This window comes from Aquila chrysaetos, chromosome 8 (genome assembly GCF_900496995.4).
Source record: "Aquila chrysaetos chrysaetos chromosome 8, bAquChr1.4, whole genome shotgun sequence".
Classification (NCBI taxonomy): domain Eukaryota; kingdom Metazoa; phylum Chordata; class Aves; order Accipitriformes; family Accipitridae; genus Aquila; species Aquila chrysaetos.
In genome coordinates this window covers 281,827-302,146 of record NC_044011.1, presented here as the reverse complement: position 1 = coordinate 302,146, position 20,320 = coordinate 281,827, and positions in this window count along the sequence as shown.

Sequence of the window (20,320 nt, the reverse complement as noted above, 5' to 3'; positions counted from 1 at the left end):
GAAGTTAATTTTGCTGTTGGTGTGATTAGTATGGCAGAGTCCTGTCAGACAGTCTCGTCCACTGAGCACAGACCACACAGGAGTTAGTCAGCTATAAGTAGTCTCCACTATAGGTAGTCTCAGTGCTTTCCCAATCTAAAGTATCTTCCTCCATCTCAAAATATTTCACACTGCTTTACCAACCTCATTTCCTGAACCTTTGCAGGCAAATTCCTTTGTCCCCAGCAATCCCTCTCTGCTCCAGTAGCTGAACTGCTTTGTGGTGATCATCGATCGCTTCTTCCTAGGACTAGCTATGAGATGAGATGAGGTGAGGTGTCTGACCACAGGCCAGGTCTATGCGGGATATCGCTGTGCTGGATGACATTCCCTGCACCTCTTTCGTGTGCTGTTGCTGTCTAGGAAGCTAGCTGGTTTTCACAGGGGAAGTTCACAACTTGCTGTATGCTACCAGATGTTTCTCTGATCAGTGTTGTAGTCTTGTGACATTTGCTGCTTAGCAATGATTGAGAGTGACGAAAACTGACCAAGTATACACAGAGGCAAGCATGTCAATAACTACATCCAGCTCGAAAACTATGTATCAAGTATGTCCAACTTCCAGGCTTGGAGGTGTGCACAAGGGAATGCACACCAGGCAGGAGACTTTCCTCATTCTACTTTGTAGTTGACTAAGAGCCTTTGACCATTAATGAAGGCAAAATACCTAACTATGAAGACCAGTGCCCCTCCAATGTGGCAGGAAGTGAGCAGCAAGACTGGACAGCCCAGTGTCATGAAATGGACTATCAGGGAGCTCGCAGATTTGCTTTATTCTGTCACAGCAAGAACATACTGCCAAGCAATGTTTCCCAAGTTTCTGTGTAGTTAAAACTGCTTCCCCTTTCACAACATCTCCTGTGCAAACCTGTCTGAGATGGGACTGATTTTCTCTGACAAATTGTGTGGTTGTAGAAGGAGAAGGGGTGACACAAAAAGCCCAGTGTTTATTAATGCTATTACTACTCACAGACTCTGTGTATGCAGTAACAGTGGTCACTGCACCATTTCTATCAAAAACTTCAGGCAATAAGAAAAAATAAAGCTTATCTGCAAGAAAACACAATGCTAGCAGAAAGGCTGAGAACATGATGCCCAGCCTTGGGCTAAGGAAAACCTGGTTGTGTGCCCGGATTCTCAGCTGGCACTAGCGAAGCTGCTCCCAGCCTGAAGCGTGGTACTGACTCCATGATTAAATGGGTTTTGTTTGCAGGCCTTTAATTCCCTGGGGAAAGCCTCCATTTGGGTGATCTATACGAGAGCAGGGTGCCTAACAGGAATGATGTATCGCACTAATTCATCAGCCTGGCAGCCCGCTGTTCTCAGTGATAGATCTTTATAGGAATATTTCTCCAATGAGAGACCCATGCAGCAACCAACCAGCCCAGGACCAGAGTTGGCGTAATTCAAACGTGACAAATCTTTCTGACACAGAGACACAACTGGGTACCAAGCAGAGACAAGATACTCTTCAGCTTCTTTGTTTTAGGGATACCTCCTAGAAAGTCAAAATTCCTACTTCTGTATTGTCCCCAGGCAAGTTGTCTATTGCCAGAGCCATTCCCAAACCTGCTTTTCTGGTCTTTTCTTGTGTAGACAGGTTAATTCCTGCTGTCCCAAGCCCAGTCTTGCAACTCTGTCACCATTAGTCTGGCTTGGATGTGTTAAAATACAGCTGGGTATGACATAAGGGCAGTTGTAAGTCTCTAACTGGCAGGAAGCTCCCTGTAGGTAGGATTCAGTAGTGGGAGCTCCTACAGGCCCCTACAGGCTGTGAATTTAACCTTCCTTCTCTCTCTATTGACCAGCTCCATTCTCCTGCCGGCTTCCCCTCCTTCCCCTGTGCTGTTCAGGCTGTGAGCTCCAGGACCAGGGCACCATTTTCCACTGTGCGGACACAGCATTCATGCAGTAAGCTCTGGGGAGAAGGATGCAGGAGCTACCCTGAAAGAAACATTAAAGTCATGCAAACATGAAAAAGGTCACAGGAATTTCAGTTCCTCTGCCCCTTTTTCTCTGTGAGCTTTTCTCCTTTCCCATTTTCATGGTTTTGATTTTCTCAAAACTCTCCCCTCTTTACACTTCTCTCTCCCTCTTTTTTCACACTTCTCTAATCTGCTGGAATAGGGTAAAGTATTTGAGAGATGTAGCTACTTCTACAGTTAAGCTGGACACTCAATGAGAGATGGGCCTGTTTGTCCTTGAAAAAAATCTTTGTAAGGAGGAGCTCTTGGGAGTCACACGCTCTCTGATTTCCCACAAGAGCCCATAGTTCTTAGGGACTGAGAAAATGGAGGAAGTGATGGTTGAATTGTTTGGATTTGGGAAAAAAACACACCTCTCTAGCCACAGAAGCAAAACAACAAAGAGAAAACTTTGCAGACAGAAGGGAATACACAGCAGTAAGGAGCAGCAAGGACAAAGAAGTGAGACATGCTCCCAGAGCTGACTTACCAGGAAAGATCAAAACCACATCTTGATATATTCAAGCATATTGTGTAAAAATGCAGTTCTGCTCTCCAAATCTGCAAGGACTGATATACTGATATGCCTCCCAATAGAAACTTAATTTGAGGACCAAACTGAACATGCACAGTTCCTTTTTTCCCTTACATTTTAACACATACTAGTTGAATAACATATGCAAACATTAATGGTTTAAAAAAAAATACAGTTTGCAAGTGCAGCTATTAATTTTTATTTATTCTTTCAGGTTTTTACCCCTTTTATGCTTTTGTTGTCATAAGACCTATATGAAGAAATCAGATACTTGTGCTTGTAGTTTTTGGAAGCACTTCGACTGAGTGTCAATCTGATTATTTAGTGCTGTGCCTGCAGCAGAAATTAGCACATAAACATGCAATCTGTTGTATTTCAAAAAGGAAAAAAGAAAAGTAGTTGATATGATACATATACAGAAAAATGTCTGCACATTTTCATAAGCTGCCTCTGGAACTGAACCAAGCAATTAATACTAGGGAGTTTCCGTTAGCTCTTAGATTTGATGGCTGCTAGCAATGTTTATTTATTATCTATTGGAAAAAAGTTATCATATTTTGAGGTGACTTTGCATGATCTATTCTGTTTAGTAAATATTTACCTTAAACACATTTAACAAGAGTCTTTTCCAAGATGATCAATCTGTGTTTAGACTTGCTGATGGAGACAGACTTGAAAGTGGTCCCAGCACAGATCACAAGTATAAGAGAAACCCCAGAGCCCCCGGCAGAAGACACCCCAAGGAGACAAGAGCCAACCACACACCAGGTCACCAATCTGGGTGGAGAAGACACCCACGCTACAGCACTGCTGGTGCTCTCTGGGCATGCTACCCTGCTGTCGCCACAGGCACAGGCAAGCATCACCAGAGCCTGGCACAAGCTGCATGGGCAGAGCAGCTCCCCATGGAACACAAGGTGAGATTGAATTCTGCCTGAGGTCCTGATCTTCCTCTAACTTAATTCAGTCAGGGCACCGAACAACTAACAAGCCATTCTATTCTCCCCTGAAGAAAATACGTCTCCATTGTCCCATATTTACAGGCAGGAATGAAATGTTGTTCCCAAACTGGAAATACTTTTTCCTTTTGTCCAGACTTTTTGGATCAGATCCAAGTGAAACATTAATGGCATGTGTACCTGCAGTGCACAAATAACCACATCCTCTCTCACAGGGTTTCCACCTCCATCCAAAGACATACACCTAAGTCACATTCCACAGGGTGGCACTGATGCAAACCTTTGTAGCCAGCATGCATGTTCAGTCTTTCTCACACAAGTGGAAAACAGCTGAGGCATGACATTTCCTCCCTGTCAGTCTCCCAGTTTATATTTCATTGGCATTTCTCAACACACTCCAAGCAAACTATTCAACAAGCTAGATATCTGTGGAGAGAGGGCGGATGAAACACCTCTCTAGCCAGTGCACCATCAATAACATCCCATGTGGATTGATGAATATTTTTGATTAGTGTCAGTCAGCCTATGATGAGGAATGGAAGGGGAGCAAGTGTATTGACATTATTTACGCTAGCAGTATGTGACATAGAGCATTGCTGAATGGCTGTCTCCGTGCTCAATTCACTCACCATGGCACAGGAATGCAAAGACAGTATCACATGGCAAGGCCTGGCCTCTTCTAACTTCAGCAGCAGCTATTAGGTTAATCCTATACCTTCTCAGTCCATAGGTTGGTTATTCTTTAATAAATAGCTTATTCATGCTCACTTAGTTCAGCATTTTCTTTACAATAGTAGCAGGAGTGAGGGCCCTGGCAGCCCCACTGTGACATAGCCTGAACTGAGCATCCCAGGGAGCTTGTTCCTGCCTGTTCCCACAATTTCCTGGGGATAAACTCAGTGCAGCTTTTTTATTGAAAGCTCAGGAGTAGTTAAAATTGCTGGCAGTAATTTCAGATGGAGCAAGATAGTGTAGATGGGTACAGAGGTGGGCACAGCCCTTCCCCTATCTAGGAAAGGGTCTAATCACAGAATGAAACAGTTGGGTGCCATCACTGAGCCTGTGAATCTTGGAAAACCAAATGATCCTAGTCCATCTTTCACTGCAGGCACTGCTATGAGTTATTAGTGATGAAAGGACTTTCTAGAAGCCCACAAGCCCATTACCAGAATGCCAGAGTTTCAGCCTTCTCAGAGAGAAGCCTGTGCCAGACTTCTTAATAACTGTGACCTTGCAACTCTGACCTCCACTGCTTCAGCTTTGATTTGGGTTACTGGAATGCTATCATGTCCCAGAAAGTCCAGAAATTAACAGATTAAAAATTTTTCACAGAACAATGAAATATTCTGATGAAAAGAAGTTTGTCAAATGTACCAGAAATTCTAAGCAAACCTCAAAATACTTGACTTGAGTTCTGTTTTTGTTTTTCTGTGGGAATGGAAAAAAAAAGTGTTGTATCATGCCTAGTGTCACTTGGTACTAAAATCACAGTATTTCTTCATAATTTTAGCAATGTACACCAAAAAACTACTTTGAATCTCTGAAAAAGTCCTCATGACACAATTTTGTAATGACACTTAAGCAAAATTCATTTCAGGAAAAACCAACAGTTTAATATCCTATGCTGAAGCATATTTTTCTCCAAAGAGTCAGGGAACAAACTTACTACATAATTCCTCCAGATATTTTGATTTGAAATCCTAGTAAGTTACTCATCCCAGCCTCAGTTTAACATATTCATGTATTAGCTGCCACTGTTTCTGTTTAACAAGGAGATCACAGGAATGAGAAGTGGAAAACCTGAAGACTTCATTCCTACATATGCTAATTCCTGCTTACACTGCTCTGCCATAAAACCACATCTGTAGCCCAGATGAGCCTTTGTTATTCTACAGGAGAGCCATAATACGAATGTAATTCAGACCCTATTTGAATATATCTAGTCTACCTTTGCTGCTGTTGCAAAAGCGTGCCTTCTTCGTTTTCATGTATTGCAGAAGGAGATTTGGAGATAGCTGCATAAAGACGTTACCTGCTGCAGCGAGATGATGGTGTAATGCAGAGCAAGCGCAAGCTGATCAGCAGAGCACAAAGTACCTCTTCTGCATTGCAAGGCATGCTTCTGAAAACATGTTATTGATTCAGAGATGAATATTTATTATTGTTGATTAGCACAGTAAAGTATATGCAGTAGTGGTCAAACAGCAAAAACCACAGACTGAGGACTCAGAATTATTTGCCTGGGATTTGTTTGCTTTATCTGTTTAGTTTATAACAGAACAGACTTTTTATCAGTTTCCAAGTGCAATACACATCGATAGTGTGCCTTGGTTGAAATGCAAGTAAATATAACTGAAGGCAGGCCCCCCTCTGCATGCCACTCATATGGGCTTCCTGAAAAGCTTTAATTACAGATTTGACTTTGGTCTTTGTCTGAAGAAGGACTATAAGTACGAGATGCTGTGTAATTGCTGTCAAAAGTGTTTTAGCTCATTAAATGTCTACATGAGGAACCTTCTTCAGTTCCTGGTGTTGCCAAGTAGGCTTTAAGGAAATTAAAATCCTAGGTCTTTGTAATCATCCTTATAGCCAGTTGGGTGATAATTAATGAACATATCTGACATCATTAAGCCAGTATGTATTCCTCTGCATCACTAGTCAGCATTAACTATAAGGGTGGCATAAAGAATAGCACTGAAGCATTTGAGGGAGGAGCTGCCGGAACAAGGAGAGAGCAGAGGGCTGCAGAAATCCCATGGACTAGAAAACACTTAGCGCTTTCTGCTGATAAATAGGCAGCTTCCTCCTGAATGTATCCAAATCACTGAATTTATTCACAGGTGTCAGTGGCCCCTGCTGCTGACCATTGCAAACCCATGAATTTAGCCTTACAAACCACCCTAAAGGTCAGAAAATACTGTTTTCTATGCCTTACAAGTGGAAATGGAAGCACATAAGGATGTGTTCAGTGTCAAAAGAAGAATTGGCATTAAGAATTAGAAACAAAACTCTTTTTTTTTTTCCACACAATTGAAGAAAAGTTCCCCCCCTGCAAGGGTAAAGCTGGTTTCAGCATGAGATAAATTCTCAGGAGCTTGCCTGAGACCTTTGGAAAGCACCTAGAGACAACAGTGAAGAGCGGTATAACAACCTGAATAGCCTCCCAGGGAATTCTGCTGTTCACAAGACCAATCTCATTTTACTCACAGCTTGTATGATCCACCTGGGTACACCTGGCACATTCAGCAGTACTGTGCAAGTCTTCAGTCTGCATGTAACAGCCTACTTGAAATTGCTAGGAATAAGTAGGGCTAGTGTTTTTTCTTGTACCTGTTATGCTCATCGGCAGCACAGGTGTTTCTCGACTGTAGGCACACCTGCATGTCTGCCCCCAGTAAGTAGAGAGCGCAATCTCAAGGGTTGCCTGTAATTCATTAAACCAAGAGATCTGGTATTGGATCTGACAATCAGGAATAACATGCTGATTGTTTTTATACAGTAGCTTGGAAGTAAGGTAAATCAAAGAGAATTCTGACATATATTAGGTGAGTTAATTACTGAGTATACTGAACAGAGTAGTGTTTACCTACATATTAATCTGTCTACACATATATTTACCTGTGAGATTATCAGACACTCTCATACTGCCCTCTGCTTCCTCTAGGTTTGTGCCTGATAGTTTATGCAGCTTCTCAAGCTGGGCTTTTACGTTTCCACCCAGACTACCCTAGGACTTAATTCTGGGGTTAAGGTCTCTAATTAGCCAGCAGTAATTTGACATTTACATTAAAAATGCCAAATTCTCTTTCAGAAAGAAAATGTTTCTATTCCATTCTAGTGGTAGGAAACCTCTGCAGGCAAAATGGGCATCGCTGAGGTTCCTACTCTTAAAATTCGTTTCATGGGCTCTTTGAGCGCTGGGGCAGTTTTCACTGTCTTTATCCCTGACAGCCAGTGCTTTCTACTTGTGAAAAATGACAAGTACAGAGATACCAAGCCAGCTGCCATTCACAGGAATGGTGGGGCTGTTGCCTTAGTTTTGCTGCAGTAAGACAATTCTGCAAACTTTGCCGAAAGTCATGGTTTCCAGCAGCTGTCGTGATTTCAGTGCTCCTGTTGTGCTGCCTTTTTGTCCCTTAGTTATTCGTCTCTCCTGCTGATGTTGTCAGAATGAGGCACCTTCCTCTGGAAACACCTGTCACTTTAGTAATAAATAAGCAAAGCTTATCAGTGATGGGCTTTCTACTGATGACTTTCCCAAAATTATCTGGACAATGATCAGTCAGTCCTCTTAAGATGGGAAAGGTAGATTGTGTTGAATGGGCTTGTATTCTTCTCTGCTAAGGTGTGTGTTTGCTTTTCCACTACTGAAGAGGTATTTTCACTTTGGAGCTAGAATCACAACATAGTTTATTATACCTGAGCAGCAGAGGGAGCTGGCAGAAGAATCTAGCTAGTCAATAGGTCAAACCAACATAGGTGCCATTACCTGGCTGGGTGAGTGTAGGGAACGAAGGGCAGTTTCATATTTAGTTTTGTAACATTTAGTGCTGGTTGCCCTGAAAAATCCTGATGGAATATGTAAAAAACAAACTTTCCTATACATGTAAATTTCTGAATGGCTTGGGTTTTCCTCCTCCTACCTAAGGAAGTCCAGTCCCTCTAAGAGATGGAAAACATAAAACCTATTGGTCCCAGGGACACCTTCCATTCAGGCAGCCACCTGACAACTTGGATCCAGTCAGATCTCACATGGTGAGCGGGAAGAGCAGAAGACTCCCTTTTAACTTCAATTCACATTCCTCTCACATCACACATTTGCAGGATGGATGCTGCTTCTCTCCCACTTTGGGATCCCGTGTACCGGGTGCTACTGGATGATGGATCCGCACGCTGCTGTCAGCCTCTGCTGGTGCCCTGCTTCCCACAGTGAGGGGGATCCAGCCACCCCACCCCCCACCCCCCAAATCCCATCCCTCGGGCTCTTCTCCGGACTGCTGTATCTTTCTTCACCTGCCAAAACTGGGGTCACTTTTGCAGCTCCAAATGAGTCTAACTTAAGGATAAAATCAAGTCTGACAGGCAGATATATGGAAAATGCCATATGGAATGTCACCGGGTTTATTGTACAGTTATAAATTGTAAAATGTTGAGCGCAGACTTGCCAAGTATCAGAACAGAGGGTGTGGGGAACCAAATGCCGAAGTTCCAAAACATACTACCTCCCACCGCAGTCAAAGGCCACAAGTCATCTCGTCGTCAGGCTACTGGGATCAATCCTGCATTGACAGATGACTAGGATAGAAGATACAAGAGGTCTCTAATATCTGGTTTCTAGAACTCTAAGATAGATGCCAAAGGAAGGATTCCAGGGTTTTAGGAAGAGGCAAGAGCTTCCTCTAGCCAATCCTAACAGCGTGGCTCTAGAATTAAAACACGTTTCCTAATGTTAAGGAACTGGTATCCTTATGAGTCCTTTGCCCTGTCCCTCTGCTGATTCAGCAACTCTCTCTCTCTCCCCACCTCCCCCTGCAGCTCCAATTTGTAGGCCAGAACCTACGTCCTCTGGAGCAGCCTTTTGGGAGTCTGTTTTCCTTTCTTATGGCCTTGGCTGTGCAAACTCAATGAAAATGCCATACTCAGGTTGACTCCAGGCACCAAGCATCATTACATACTTTTAGTACAGGCCATTACAACAGGGCTGTTAGATGACATCTGCTACTGGGGTAACCAAATTCTGCCTTTGAGTTCAGACACGCTGATCTGGTCTCCTAAGATCCTCTACGGGCACCCTCTAATAGTAATATTTTTCTAGTGAAAAGCCCTTTGATCTAGCACACAGCTTCATAGACTGGAAGGAGATAAGGGAAGGAACAACTCTGTGTTTCTTAAGTCTCAGCAATACTTGGAGCATTGTCTGAACTCTCAGGTCCTGTGTGGGTTTGTGCACTCCCTGGGTGCGGTTTACCCACTTCATTCATATCTCCTGTGGCCCAAGGATCACTTGGCATTTCCTAGCTCTTTACAGCAATCTTGGCATTCTGGCCAAAAGGCCAAGGGCAGTAAAGCAACCTGGAGCAATCCCCACATTTTGGCACACAGGAGTACAGACTCATTTTCAGGAGGAATTTGACATGAGGCCAGGCCGGGTCTTTAAGTACACAGACTGTTGCTTTTTTGATTTTTTTTTTTTTTTTAAACATACACTACTGAAAGGTTGGACCCTCAGACAACTCTACAAGGCTGCACATACCCTTTAGATGATCCTATCCCTACCTCAGCAATGTTCTCCATCTGTTACTGAATCAGATATTAAGCACAGGACTGGTTTCACCTATTTTGTGCTCAGAGGAAGACCAGGATTAGAACACCAGGATGTGCCACAGGGAGAAAGGCAGCCTGTCAACAGATGTATGCTGTTACCATACCTGGTAACACTGGTTAATTAACACTGGTAATGCTGGTGGAACACTGCAGCAGACTGATCGGAAGTAAGACTGGAGCACTGTCGGTATTGTAGGGTAGGGCTGCAACTTGCACATGTGTATGGATGGGAAGAGATAAATGTAAGAATCTAGCATTGTTCTCGGCTCTGACCAGTACCATTGACCTTTCACAGTCCAGGCAAACAGATAACATGAGAAAAAAATGCCTAGTTCAGAGCGTGGATCTGAGGCAGGAGAAGGACAGAGAAGATACTGGGGTTCCTGGCAATAGCGCTGCTTTGTTTTTCAGTGAACAGTGTCTGCCTCTGTCATAAAGTTTTCTTCTGTTTTATCAGTGCACTGTTCCGATGAAGTGCTCAAACCCCCCCATACCTAAGAAATGACAGAGAACCGTTGATCTGAGGTGAAAATTGAACTGCAAGTGAACCACTTGTCTTTTCCATGTGTTTACTCTGACCCCAGCTGATTTCTACAACTGTCACTTAATTAATAATCTTATTTCATTTAATCAATCAACCCATTGCAATTAATTGAAATGTATCTATGCAAAATGGTAAATGCTTCTCAGGAAGGGCCTTGAGGGAACGTGCTGTCAGCAACAGTGCTCTGGAAAGCTTGTTCCATTTATTTAAATGAATAAATACAAATCCTGATGACTTCATGGCCTGAATATTAATGCAGGTAATTAGACATGCTTATTCTGGCATGTAACAGCATGCCAGGCCCTGGCCTGCGGAGGCTCCATAAACAGAACCTTCTCCCCGAGTCTCTTGCTATTGCCTGTGCTCCATGAATATATTCTTGGCCTTTGATTTATCTTCACAGAAAGGTGGGAAGGGGAGGCATGAAAGCAATCAGATAGGAAAGATAATGATGTGCAAGACACAGATGAAATTTCCTCCTTCTTTTTGAGTCAGCTTGTTAATATCTAGGTAGTGGAACAAGCCTGGCACGTTGCTTTGAAATTGTAACAGACTGAAGAGTGGCTCCTGCTGCCTGGTCATTACGGTCTTGCATGGATATGTCACAACTATTGGCAGTAGGCTAGAGTAGTCTCTAGCCCTCTTTACAATACACCTCTGGGAGTCTTTCCAAGTGAAGTCTTGCCCAAGTGAAAGCAGCAGGACTGGGCTTGAAACATGCTGCCCAAAACACACTCCTCCTGACCTCTGCTGTAACACTACCATAGCACCCTGCAGCAGTGCTCCCTGGATGAGAGGAGCTACGACACAGCCTCTGGCCTCAGGGTAATCGTTAGCTTTAGTTTGGCAAGGGTCTGTATGTACGTGGGGCTCTGTCTATGCTGCAGGCTGTTGAACCAGGCTGCAGTGACCTTTTCCTTCAGGCCCACTTAGGCACCTCTACACCATGCTGTGGTCTGCAACAGAGATGACCCCAGTGCCTCATCAGGCACATCCACCTCTACTCCAGCAGTGGCTTTGTCCCAGTTGCTCCCATCAGTTAGCTCTAGGTCCAACTACTCTGTACATGGTTCTTCTAGAGTTATGAGCTTTAGGATGAGGTTTGGATATTTCAGGGAAAGGAAAACCTTTTTAAACAGTTGGCAAGACTTTGTCCCTTAGGAAAACCATCTCTCATTTCACTCAGGAGCACATTTCCCTCCCATCACAAGCCCACTGAAGAGTTTCTACTTGGAGTCAAGGCCAAGAAGTATGTCTAGGACAAGTTGTTGCAAGAGAAAGTTCACACATCTCCCAGTCATAGCACTGAAACAGTTCCAGGTGGTGGGTATCCTTTTCCAGCCTTCTACCTCCATTCACAGGATCAATTAGAGACAGTTCATGTAGAAACGTCGGTTTCCACAGATTTTATCTGATGGAAGTATAAGAAAATTACACTGTGCCTCTCTGTATGGTTACTCCCAGCACCATGGCTTAACCTTGCCTTTTTACAGCTGTTTTTCTTATAATCCTCCATAATTGCGGAGATTTAAAGAAACACACTGTAGGTCAGGTATAAGTCTGTGTCTTTACTTGTTTACCCATGTATGCTTTCCCCATATCTAGCCAGATTCTCAGCTGCTTGGTTTTCATTTGCAACAGCAGAAAGCATTGTATTTGCTATGGGACTGTGGCAGGGGAAACTGCAACCCCTCTAGTCTGGTTGCCAGAGTCAAATTAAGATTAAGAAGGGGTCAGTGGTTTTTAGAAAAATGCATGGTGATCAGCAAGAGTAAACTGCTACCATAAAACAGTGAGTTTGCTGGGCAGGGCTCTGCCAGCAGTTCTTTGATTAGTATTGCCAGCACACACTTGCACAGATGCATGTCTGGTTGCTTGACTAAGGGTAGAGATCATTCAGTCTTCTTTCCCCCTTCTCTGCAACTTTCAAGACTAGTATTAACTGCAGGACACACCACACAAACCTCTGTACAATTGACTGGCCATATGAAAAATAAAAATCAATAATTTACAAACGAAAATTAGTATTTCTGTGCTCAGCAGTTCTCAAGGAATGGGTACAGAGCTCTATATGATACACTGAACAGTCTAAAATCTGCATTCTTTATAGGGACTCAGCACTGAGTTTTCTTCCTGGGACAAGGGAAAACAGGTTTCCTTCATCTGTTAATCTAGAGCAAAAGCTTGGTGAGGAAAAAGGCCATCCTAATAGGCTACAGGATCAGATGCACTAGACATAAGAACTTAGTTCCCCAGACCAGCATCAAGAAGGCAAGCCAGACCTGATGCTTTGAATAGAGGGACGGGAACACCATCAGCCTCTGGAGTTCCTTGTGAAAGCCCTCCAATCCAAGTAAAGGCTCTAGTTCCCTGCCATAACAAATAATCACAATCACCAGGTCAGAAACAGGTTATAGAAAATTCTTTGAAGATTTCCCTCACACACTCAGTTCTAGCCACAATGACAGTCTGTCAGTACTTGGTTGATGGTGAGGCTTTGGGCACCAACTCCTCTTCCTCTAAAGTATAAGCTTTTGATCTATGTTTGTCTAATTCTGAACAGGTTTGAGGCATTTCTCTCATCAGTACTGATGATTTTTGCCAAGAGATTACTTAAAGAGCCTCAGTGAATCAAAAAGTCCTCTAAGCCAGGAATAAGAAATGTGTAAGAGTGCAAGCAGAGGGGAAAGTGTCCACACACCTCCTAAGAAAGTTTCTGGAGAGGTTCTTACGAATAGGAGAAAATGAACAAAGGAATTAAGAGCTCGTGGGAAATGGTTGACCCAGCATCCCGGCAGGAGTAGTATAAATAGCTGCCCTGATTCACTGCATTCACATTGGATCAGTCTGCCCTTTGTCAAATCGTGCCTGGTAAATGCTTGAAAAGTATCTCAGTATCGGCAGCTGCTCTGCTGGCTTCAGGAAAAGGCTCAATCTTAAGTTCAGGGTTTCTTCCTGTTCTGCACCTCTCCACCCAACAGGCTCCCATAGCCTGGCTTGGCTGGAAGAGCTAAGCCAGACCCTAATACAGTTAACATTGTTGACAACCCTGCACTACGCAAAGGAGCTAGCTCCAAGTAGCAAGGATACAGTAAGTACCGTGTTCTGCACTAACACCAGCTTGAACTGAAATGGTGCTTTTATCTACCTTACAAACTGCATTTCAGCAGGATTCACTAGCAGGACACAGCCACATGCCGATAATTTTTCTATCTTTGGCTCACCATTCAACTCATGAGGGTTTTCTGCTCAGTAAAACCTGGCACAGTGTGACACATCCAACCTCCCTACTTAACACAGATGCACTGCAGTGTAGCCCTGACTGAAGCACTTCATCCACTGTAAGTTCAGTACTACCCCTTCAAATCTTCAACAGGCTGCTAGAACAGAGCCCACAGATAAACCAGCCACAGCCTCCACCCAAATCCAGCTAGGGCAATTCTCCCCATCTTTAGGACAGAGCACTGATATTGTGAGCCTCTGTTTGCAGATGTGTCTTCATCAGCTAGCTTGGAAACACCCGGAACATACACATGAACACAGGTGATTGTGCTGTACACATGTGCAAGATGCATGCATGGAAACTCTTTGATAATGATGCAGCATTAGTATTTCTGGACATTTTGGTTCACAGGGAAGAGAATTTAGAGGTTGCTTGGGAGATGCCCAGACACAGTCTCAGATTTCATTAGCGGATAAAGCCATAGCATCCAGAAATCTGTTTGCTGCATGGACTGTGACTGGACAGAAACAGAAAGGACTGTAATGAGCATGAGTGTACTGGCTACATGCCCATCCTGTCTGATGGGAACATGAACCCTTGCATGGTAGGCACAGCGAGCCAGGACAGCTAGTACTCCAGAGAGTCAGAAGAATTAGCTGTGTATCTGAACAATTTTTTTTTTTGTGAACAGTAGCACTGTTCAGCAGGTATAGGGAAGCCAGCTTTCAAATTGTAGGGTACCATCCCCACAGAGAACTGGAAGGAAAGAGCTGTTTCACTGTGCAGCTTGGTCCAACTGAGCACAGCCTTTCTTTTGTGCTTTTCACCCAGGAATTGGGTACTGATCAGGGAAGGAGAAAAAACCCCAGTCAGACCACAGGTTGCTTTTCACAGAAAGAACTTGTAAAATCTTTGTATAACTAAGTACTTCATCTCAAAGCCTGCAATAACCAGACTTGCAGCTCATTAAAAAAAAAAAAAAAAAAAAAAAAATCCCAGCAACAGTTTCTCCTGCAACCTTTTGACTTCCAACAACAGCTTCAGTACTCAAATTGTTCCTCTGCAGGCAGGCTGCATGTCACCTTAACACCAGAAGTCCATGTCAAGCCAGATGCCTATGCTGAGTTGCATTCAGATCTCCTACCTCTCTAAGGGCCAAGTGCAATAGCAGGCATGGCAGCAAACAACATAGAAGGGAGAGCCTGCCTACTGATTTGATCAGGTATATGAAGGTACGATTGCTTTGCATCCTGCTTTAGGGAAAAAGACATTGTGTTCTGCTAAAAATCTGAAATTTACAGTAAATCATACCCTGAAAGTTTTTTTTTTTTAATTAGATGTTGCAGCAGCACTCAACACGGGAATAAGTCACAGCCTGCAGAATCTGCCCTCCCTCATGTGCCTGAGAAGATAAGTACCTGTTGCCTGTCAAACACCATCATTCCAGCGTTCTCAACATTAAAGGCTCAGAGCCTGATGAGCTGTGAATGTCTTTGCTCCACAGCAGAACAAGGAACTGCTTTGCAGAAGTGCTCTTTACATCAAAGAAACAAGCAAACAAGAATTGATGCTTTTCAAGTCTAAGCTAAGGCTTATAAACTGCTGGTAGGCACATAATAAATAGCACATCCTTTCAAATTGAGATGAACCTGCATAGATAAGAATGAGTTCAGAGTCTAATGTGTGTATGACTTGAGAGCAACTGTACCACCCTCCTCTATTCTGTAACCTCCTGGTAATACGCTGGTCCAAGGCTAAAATTACCTGTCTCAGATCCTGGCCCTTTCATAGACTGCAAGGAATAAAAATTCATCTTCAGCCCTCATCTTGCTGCTACCCAGCAGTTAGCTGCAACTGAAGATGGACTATCTCCATGCTTTGGGCAAAAGGCAAAGCAAGAGACACTGTTATTCCTACCCAGGACAGGATGAAGAGATTAGTTCACACACAAATGCTTGGAAGGACTGTCAGCACCAACTGCTTCCCTGCTTTAAGTGACTCCTAAACTCAGGCCATTGCTTCTGGGAGAGGTGCTTGAGTATCAATCAGCCTCCTTTGTGTGTTGGCTGATCTCTCTATTGCAGTGCCCATAAAGTCTGATGGGCAGCACAAGTGACAATCCACACAATTTCACTTTGCTCCAGCAGCTTTTACAGGATACGGTCACACTGCCACCACAGAAATCAGAATTTTTTGACCGTTGGAAAATGCACTGCTGTGCTTCACCGGTGAATGACTTGTTAAAGCAAAGATCCGATGTGCAGGCATTCTTATAGGAGTCCAACATGGTACCTTATGAACCCACCTCTGAACTGCAGAACAGCCTCCAACTGCCTCTGCCACCCCAGAAGAACAGAGCCTGTACTCTACCCCCAGCCTCCACACCTTCTGGCCTTACCCTTTAAGTAGCTCCTACACACATTCCCCCACCTGTCTGGAAGTGCTTACAGTGCTGCTGTAAGCACAAGTCTTGAAATCTGTTTAGGAAAGCCCTTCTCACCTCTTTTCTAAGAAAGGGTCTGTTCTTACTACCTGTTCAAGAAAAGCTGTTACCTATACTCCAAACAATTAACATTATATCAAATTCATCTTCTTCAGCAGACTCCACTGTGATCCAAGCCAAATGCTTAACATACAACTTCAGCAAAGAAAGGCGTGTAGTGCAACTCATGCTAAAGAATCCCTGCACAAAACTTGGAGTCTGAACAGTCCTTTTACAGTCTCAGTATCATAGTTAAGATTCTAAAGGAGAGCCAGCAAACACCCACAACAATGTAGGGAGAGGAGGACAAAGCCCTTACCCTTCACTGCTTAGCCTTAGCTCGCATCATCTGTCTTGTGAACCAGGTGAATTCATAGGCATTTTCTACCAAGATGGATCATTACAAATTATGCGCAAGGTTTTTATTCATAATATCAGCAAAATAAAACTGACACCAGACCCAAGATGAAAACAATCCAGCAAATCACCAAGAATAATTATAGGAACATACTGAATATTTCTTTGATTTACCATTAACTCTAGTAATGAGTCAGACAAGTGTTCTAATTGCATCCATGAATAAGCTGCTCTCTTATAAATGGCTTCAGATCTGCAAGGAAATAACTCTTTGTGTATGGATCCAAATGCAGAGGGGGATTTTAAAGAGTAAACTACTTCAGCAAAACCCTATACATGTAGTCATTGCTGCTCATCAGCAGTATTAGTAGGTCAGGTACCGAAATACATACAACTTTACAGAATTCAAAAGGAACATTTCAAATTTAAGGCACCCACAGAAAAGCCAGTCTAAGGCAGCAGAATAAAGTTGCTGTAAAGATAACTTTTTGGTAGGGAAGAAATCCCTACCATCCCAAGCCACAATCAAGCCCTTGTCAGTCTCCTTTCACAGGGAAGGAGCAGTTGGTCTGGCAAACAGACACTGTCTATGGCTGAGATGCCTCCAGCCTGTACACAAAAATGCTCCTGATCTACCTAGGACCAGAAACAACTCATAAACTAGGGGCGGTAATATCTAGCCTCAAGCAAAAGGGGAACAGGAAAGAAGAATCAATCGTATCTGTAAAGTGTTTTGAGATCCACCATTTAATGCAATTGCTGTATGACTGACCCTTGTAATCTAGGCAGTGCCAGCACAACATGCTTGCCAGAGTCCACAGTCCTTTAGTTAGCTTGCCCCAGTCCCAGTGTAAAAAAGGCTCAGGCACTCTCTATAAATCAGTGAAGCCTCATGAATCTTTGCTCCGCTGTGGGGCTGCGTAGAGAAAGACCCCAGCCAGACAACGCTGCATCCCCACTGGAATCCAGCTTTTCCTTCTGGAAGCCCTGTGCCACAGTAACACACACACCAAATTCTGCCATCAGTCCCATAAGCAGGGAGCTACCACTCCTTTGAGGGAAGGAGGTAGGCAAGTTGCAGTTCCAATAAATTAAAGATGTACTTTTGCAGTAAAGTCCCTTTCCAAACAATAATGACAAAGTGAAGTGGCAAGGCAGGGCATGCAGGCTATAGAGCACACGCCCCCCCCCCCTCACCCAAGCAGGAAAGAACAAGGGAGATCTCTGTACAGCCCAATCAGAACAGAGCCTGCTGTGGGAATCCCAGCTGCTGTCTTCTTCCTTTGCCTCCTACATGTTAAATGGATTTGCCACTTTAATATTCTTTTATAGCGAGCCTCAAAGAAGCTCATTTACAATGCATAACGACTACAAGGCTCTGCTAGTAGTTGCATTTAAAAATCTCTACATTATAGCATGGAGAGCAAGCCTTCCTTCACCTCCTTTTTGAGCAGAAGCTGCCATCAGGAATGTAAAGGGTGTTCCACAGCAAACAGCCGCCACCACCATCACCAATTACCCTGTGAGTCTACAAATCAGGATGCAGAGTCAGAGGTGGAAAAAGCAGTGTGCTGGCACCATCCTGCATGCTCAGGTTGTAGTAAAAACTGACATAATTTGGCAGCTGTATTAAAGGGGATTCTCAATTATACCCCACCCCCTACTGCTTTAGCCTTCTCCAGGCTAAACAAACCCAGCTGGAATTTCTAGCATGTGGACTCTTCAAGCATATCAGTCTTCAACATTCATGCCATGCAGGTGTTTCCAATATCAGCAGCAGCAGCTGTGATTGCATGTTAAAGAGTTCTGAGCAAGGAACTGGACCAAGGAGGGAAAAAGAGGAGTGACAACATGGTTCAGTCTCACCCCCTTATGTGGCAAGTGTCTAGTATACCTAGGAGAAAGGCATCAGAGGCACTGCACAAACATTTTAGATATAGATGCGCTGCACGATGTTCCAGGAGAAAGTCTGCTGTTCTGTTCTCTTAAGGAGCATAAACTCACTTTAAGAAGCAGTAGAATCCTACATCAAAATTCAGTGTTGCCAAACACAAAGGGCTTTTAACTACTGAGTAATACTTTTACTTTGATGCTTAATTACCCCCTACAGTCCACAAACTTCTCCCCGTTGCTTCGGTCTGCAGCCTCCACAATAGCTATGAAGCAAACAGCAAGTACACATTATTCCAACAACATTAACGTAACCTGAGTGGGCTCTGTCAATGCATAACTCCATGCTGCCTAGCAGCAAAATGTAAAGGACAGTCTGAATTGGTAACAGGCTGCTTACTCTCAGCTGGCCTCCACATCAGCATGGCTGATAAGGATGCAAGACAAAGCTATACCTAATTTACATACATGAATTTTAACCAGGAATCCATTCCCATATATTAGAAAATAAGTCCTGGACAGCTTCTGCCCCCCCATGGCTTGTTAATAGTTTATCTGGTAAAATAAGGCAGCCTCACAGAAATACTTCAATTCATTTGTGCTGGTGAAAAAGCAGGAACAGAGCCCCTGAACACCTCTGCAGGGCCTGAAAAAGCAGGAACAGAGCCCCAGAACACCTCTGCAGGGCCTGAAGCTTTGGGCTGTACCTGATCTCAGATGCTATAGTAGACAGGACTCGGGCTAAATGTTTTGGATGAGCCTGCCTGGCGCTACAGCTGTGATTCCTACTCTACATAGCTGAAGGCTTGGTGAAGTAAAGAATAGAAACCATGCATGGCATAGCCAGGCATCAGGCAAAATGTATTACCCAGAATCAGATGCTAAGAATTCTCAACAACACCTTAAGGGGAAAAAGGGACGGGCTGTAACAATGCTAGTGCAGTGGCTGCAAGACAAAGCTAGCCTGTTACTGCCCCAGTGCAAGGTTAACTCTCATTAGCACAGGATGTACTTTCTTCCCCCAAAGTAGTAAATTCCTCCCCTTTGCATTAGGAATTAGTTAGCATTTAACAGCCTAGAAAAAGGGGAAGGAAATAGTTCAGTTGACCCACCCCCTTAAGTACTTTTGAAAACTTCTGTACAGTAAAGCATTACTCTGATGCACTGGCTCCTACTGATTCAGAGAAAGCATGGCCTGAACACAATGTCAGGAAAGTACTGACCAGAAAGACTGGCTCAAAGCTCTGTGTCCAATAGATTCCTCCTGCAGCTGGGACCATGGGAGGGGGTATGTACACCAAACAACAGCAGAGCTCAGGTTTCTTGGAAGTTGACCCTGATATGCTGCTACATTGAGAAAAGCTCCTGCTAAGTTACAAAAGCAGAGCAGATACAGTACTTAACTGATGGCAAAGCTTCAGGCAAACCTACAGCAAGCACCAGCCTTGCCTTTGTTTCTTCCCCGCTCTAGTGGATAGTAGAAAAAGCACATGCTGCTTACTAGGACAGTTTGTATGCAGCCCCTTTAACTAGTTCTCTAGTTCTTTAATGATGTTTGATTCTGCTACTTGTTACCCTCAGGTAATTACTGTAAAAGGCACAGCATGGCCTAGCCATCTCAAAAATGCATTCACCTCAGAGGCTTCCTACCCTGGGAAGCGTCATAAAGCAAGCTGCTCTTGCATATGAGCAAACAGTGAGGAAATGCAGCTCGATCCTCATATATAAAATGGCATTTCTAACCCATATAGTTGCTGTAAAGGTCTAAGTGCTAGGGCTTTATTACCGAAGCTGGAAGTCTGACTAGAGAAGTCAACGTGGATTCCATGATGGAGGCCACATCAGCTCCCCTTAAACTGTACTTCTCTGGAAGCATGTCCTTCCTTTACCTAGCTATCTGTTTAGTCAAACCGTTTTACTTCATTCAAATCTTAAATGAGATGAAGATTACTACAAAAGTTCATAGATGATACTTACTTTATCAGAAACAGAGTTTCCACAGA